We start from the raw sequence: 5,420 nt of genomic DNA on the forward strand, positions 1-5,420 counted from the left end.
CTCTCTCTCTCTCTCTCTCTCTCTCTCTCTCTCTCTCTGTGTGTGTGTGTGTGTGTGTGTGTGCCTGACAGTGATACCAATCTCCCACGAAGGAGAAAGATGATGTACAAGAAGAACTATACACCAATACAGACTTGTAGAGGAGACCTAGCTAGCTATAGGTCAGGCTACTGGTGCCGGGAACTCTTTATTCCGACTCTCGAGTGTATGCATATACATATATATATATATACATACATATATATATATATATATATATATATATATATATATATATATATATATTCATATATATATGTATATATATATATATAGTATATATCGCCTACGGTGCAATTATCGGTTTCATTCAAGATAATGACAGTCGTTGCTTTGGCCGAATTGACTCCTCAAGCAGTGTTGCCAGTTTTTTTTTTTTTTGACGATTCTGCTGTATAGAAGTTGCGAAAAAAACTTCCTTCGGGACGATAAGTTGCATCAAGTTGCATCAAGTTGTTTTTCAGTGCTGCCAGTAACCAAAGTGTTCACTGATTCCCGTCACCTATTTTTAAATATTCCCTGGATGATCAGTTTCAGTAAGTGTCATAAAGTTAAGTTCCAGTGTTGCCACTCATCAAGGTGCTCAGTAACCTTTCATTCTCATTTTTAGGGCATTATCTGTATACAGAATACCTATTGTGTGTGTCTGTGTGTGTGCGTGCATTTGCTTGCAAACGGTTCTTGCTGCATTCACGTGTGATTACCTGGCACCATTTGCTCCGAAATTGCTGATGTCTGGCCGTCATGCAACGTGCAAGCACAGGTCAGCTGGTACGCCTCACGCCATAACGCAATTGCTCCGGCTCTTTATAACGATCGATAAGCAGTTGGCTGAATAAATTATATTTTTTTTACTTTTTTTTCACTAAAGTGCCTCGATGCACTTAGGTGAATTTTTTCTCGCGTGTCCAACAGGAATGGACATATTTCTTGTAATTAGGTTAGGCATGATTATTTAACATTTTTTTTAATTAAAGCCTATATAAGATCATTTTTTTTCAATTGGTGTGGTGAAAAATAAATAATTACTTTTTTTTTTTACTCAGGTGCTTCAATACACTTACGTGAATTGTTCTTGCGTGTCAGACAGAAATAGACTCGTTTCTTGTAATCAGGTTTGGCAAAATTAAGCAATATTTTTTTGTAATTACAGCTTAAACAAGAGAATTGGAAAAAAAATATTTTTTTTAACAGAAGAGCTTCAATACACTTGCATGAATTTTTTCTCTCATGTTAAACAGGAATAAACATATTTCTTGTAATCGGGTTTTGCATTATTACTCAACAGTTTTTACAATTACAGCTTGAACAAGATTTTTTTTTCAATTTGTGTGGTAAAAAATAATTTTCTGTTTTTAACTTTTTTGTTTACTAAAGTGCTTCAATACACATGAATCGTTCTCGAGTGTCAAACAGGAATAGACATATTTCTTGTAATCAGGTTTTGCAAAATTGCTGAACAATTTGTTGTAATTACAGCATAAATAACATAATTATATTCAGTCTGTGTGAAAACAAATTATTTTTTACTTTTTTACAGAAATGCCGCAATACACTTGCATGAATTTTTTCTCGCGTGTCAAACAGGAATAGACATATTTCTTGTAAACAGGTTTGGCAAAATTACGCAACATATTTTTTTGTAATTCCAGCTTAAATAAGAGAATTTTATTCAGCTGGTGTGGAAAAAATAAATAATAATTTTTCTTTTTACTTATTTACTAATGTGCTTCAATTCGATTGCATGAATATTTTTCATGTTTCAAACAGGAATAGACACTTCTTGCAATCATGTTCACCATAATTACTCAACATTCTTTTTTAACAAAAGAAAATCACTAAACAGGAGAATTTTATTCACTAAACGAGAGAATTTTATTCATCAGACAAGAAAATTTTATTCGTTAAACGAAAGAATTTCATTCAATAAACAAAAGAATTTTATTCACTAAACGAGAGAATTTTACTCATTAAACAAGATAATTGTATTCATTAAACAAAAGAATTTTATTCACTAAACAAGAGAATTTTATTCACTAAACCAGAGAATTTTATTCATTAAACAAAAGTATTTTATTTACTAAGCAAGAGAATTTTTTCACTAAACAAAAGAATTTTATTCGCCAAAGAAATTTTATTCACTAAGCAAAGGAATTTTATTCACTAAATGAAAGAATTATAGTCTCTAAACAAGAGAATTTTATTCACTAAACAAACGGATTTTATTCAATAACAAGTGAATTTTATTCACTAAACAAGAGAATTTTATTCACTAAGCAAGAGAATTATGTTCACTAAACAAGGAAATTATATGCTCTAAGCAAGAGAATTTTATTCACTAAACAAGAGAATTTTATTCACTAAACAAGAGAATTTTATTCACTAAACAAGAGAATTTTATTCACTAAACAAGAGAATTTTATTCACCAAACAAGAGAATTTTATTCACTAAACAAGAGAATTTTATTCACTAAATCAGAGAATATTATTCATTAAACAAAGAATTTTATTCACCAAAGAGAATTAATTCCCGAAACAAAAGAATTTTATTCACTAAGCAAGAGAATTTCACATACTACCAAAAGAATGTTATTCACCAAACAAGAGAATTTTATTCAACGGGCGTGTAAAACGAATCAAATTGTACCAGCTGAGGAAACTGTAGCTAACATCATGACTGCTTTGAACCCCGAGGCATTGCGGAAATGCTTTGTGCATGACAAAGAATTCGGTTAGTGAACACAGACTGATGTTAAGTTCACGAAAACAGGCATTTAACATTTCTTCAGAGAAATGACATCGTCATACACTTTCCATGAGGTTATGTGGCGCTGTTATGTGGCAAGTAGTATTCTTGTAGCGCAATTATGTTGTAAATGGACCCAGATGTTGCGAGAATTGTTGTGTTTTGCAACATTTCCATGTTTGGCTCTGCTCGCGTATCGCTGTACTTTCCTCGTATAGATCTGCAGTTTTAATGTTGAAGTCTATTGCATTACGTTGCTATTATTTGGCAAATGGACCCAAATTTTGCGTGAATCATTGTTTTTGCAAGAATCCCACGTTTTTGCTTTACTCGCGTACCGCTGTGCCTTACTTGTTCAAATTATCTATTTATTTATGAAATCACAGTTCCGAAATGCGTCTGACAAGCAGATCCCATCCCCCGATTTTGAGTGACCAGAGAAATTAATAAATAATGTTCTCTGTCTATATGTTTTTTGAAATATTTTTTGTTAGAGTTTGGTTAGAAATATTATATTGACCTTTTGCCCGGTAGATATTTTCTTTGTGAATCAGTTAACGAACGTTTTCTAATATTTATGCTGAATCCGCTTTAAGTAATAACAGTTATATATATATATATATATATATATATATATATATATATATATATATATATATATATATATATATATATATATATATATATATATATATATATACTGTATTATATTTAGGAAAAATTAAGAGAAAATATATTTAAGCAAACATTGGTTGAAAGACTTACTGAAGCAATCAACATCAGAAAAATTAAATAGAGAGACCGCTTTCCTGAAAGCAAAAAATAATTAGTAAAAATTCAAAACAAGAATAATTTTAAAAGGGGCTAAGAATTCCAGACGATTAAATGAATAATACGATTATTTATTTATTCGTCTTATGTTTGGTTTGGGGTTTTTTCTAAATTCTATCGTTGTAGAAAGAAAATATCTACTCAAAGAACCTTTTTGGGAAACGGCTGAAACTTCAAAATTTAATGGTTTGAGTGACAAGACCTAAGGGAAATTTACAACCTGAAAATCATAGTCAAAGTCTTTAATTGTCGCTGAAGTATCAAGAATTTTTCACAAAATCTGAAAACCTCAAAGAGCGGCATGAGATGGCAATCACGATTTAACCGCAAAATTCGCTAAAATCTCTGAACTGTCAGAAAGATGAGATCTCGACTAGTTAAAAGTGTCATGAAGTTGCTACAATTTATAGAAATAGATATTTTCGACACTCTCAAAGAAGTGTATTGCTTGAAAAATGTATGTGTTTGTCTCTGTGTGTATTCCTCCTTATATCCTTGCATTCACATATTTTATCCCTCTTTATGGTCCTTTTAAACAGACTGCTTTATGAAATTCTTATTTTCGTAACATCTTTGAAAACAATGATAATAATGACTCATACCTTCAAGTGAAAATAAGATATTTACCATTATTTTACCATTATTCAATGATCACTTGTTTACAACGGAGGTGACAGACACTCGAATATCTGTCACAATCCTGCAGCCAGGAATTCTGCCCTAAAATGGAAGACTGCAGTTTCTGCAAAAATTCAAAACTGAGAAAAATGGTAGATACTCCCTCGCCTTACTACTGATTTTGCAGATACTGCAAATGGGACCCTCTAAATACTCGTGGAAAGCATTGAAGAATCATTCTGAAACTGCAGTAACTTGTGTATTTTGTGTTTCACGAGCCCAGTAGGTGGCATATCTCAATTTCGAAAATTTTGCAGATACTGCAGTTTTCCAATTTAGGGCAGAATTGTACACACATGGCAATTTGATTAGCTCAATTCTCGTGACGAAATTTAACATCACGAAAGAGGAAAAATGTATTTTATTCCCACAAGATCTCTATAAAGATTTTCTTCTTTAGTGATGCTGGATTTTGTTACGTGATTTGCATTGAAAATAATAATTGCTATTCGAGAATAATTCGTTATTCCGGGATTATCAGTTACACTCGAGTGTCTATTTGGTCTCTGCTACAAACCAACTGGTTATTAAATAAAGTTAAAGTAATGTCCCATGACTTATTTTCACTTCAATATACTAGTTATTGTTATCATTGTTATCAAAAAATATGATGAAAATAATGCCATTTCTTTCGAAAGGAGTCCATATATTATACCAATTTTTTGTAGGCTAAGAAAGCTCTCGCATGTTACTTGCATTTTTATATATTTATTTATTATTTAGTTAATTTATTTTTTTCTTTTCTGACACCTAATCTCTTCCTTCTGAATCTCCCAATACCTTCTTTTACCTCTTTCAAACGAACACCATAATGTTTATTGGAAGCTTGAATTTCAAGTCAGTGGACTGTTGTCCAATATGATTTTTATAATTACTTTACTATTATCACAAGGCAATATCACTACTATACTATAAAACTACAGGCACTTCTCATAATATAAATTTTAACTTTACCATCACCCACAAGCTCCTTGTCAATTAAAAAAAAAAAGTATTAAAATCCCTTCGCTGGGATCTTTCTTATCTCACGGAAATGTGAAAATATTTTTTTAAGGTAAAAGAATCTGTCGGTAAGGTAAAGACAATGTGGTTTTATTATTATTATTATTATTATTATTATTATTAT

The 5,420-nt window shown here is 31.2% G+C and overlaps 1 long non-coding RNA gene across 1 annotated transcript in view; it reads left to right on the top strand.

Moving 5' to 3' along the window:
- The first annotated feature begins 336 nt into the window (after nt 1-336).
- The window catches only part of LOC136851950 (uncharacterized), a 29,876-nt gene continuing 24,792 nt past the window's right edge, over nt 337-5,420 (top strand). The window contains exon 1 of the long non-coding RNA XR_010857014.1: nt 337-575. This is a non-coding gene — a long non-coding RNA (uncharacterized lncRNA). The remainder of the gene's footprint in view (nt 576-5,420) is intronic.

The sequence above is a fragment of the Macrobrachium rosenbergii genome, chromosome 24 (assembly GCF_040412425.1).
Source record: "Macrobrachium rosenbergii isolate ZJJX-2024 chromosome 24, ASM4041242v1, whole genome shotgun sequence".
Classification (NCBI taxonomy): domain Eukaryota; kingdom Metazoa; phylum Arthropoda; class Malacostraca; order Decapoda; family Palaemonidae; genus Macrobrachium; species Macrobrachium rosenbergii.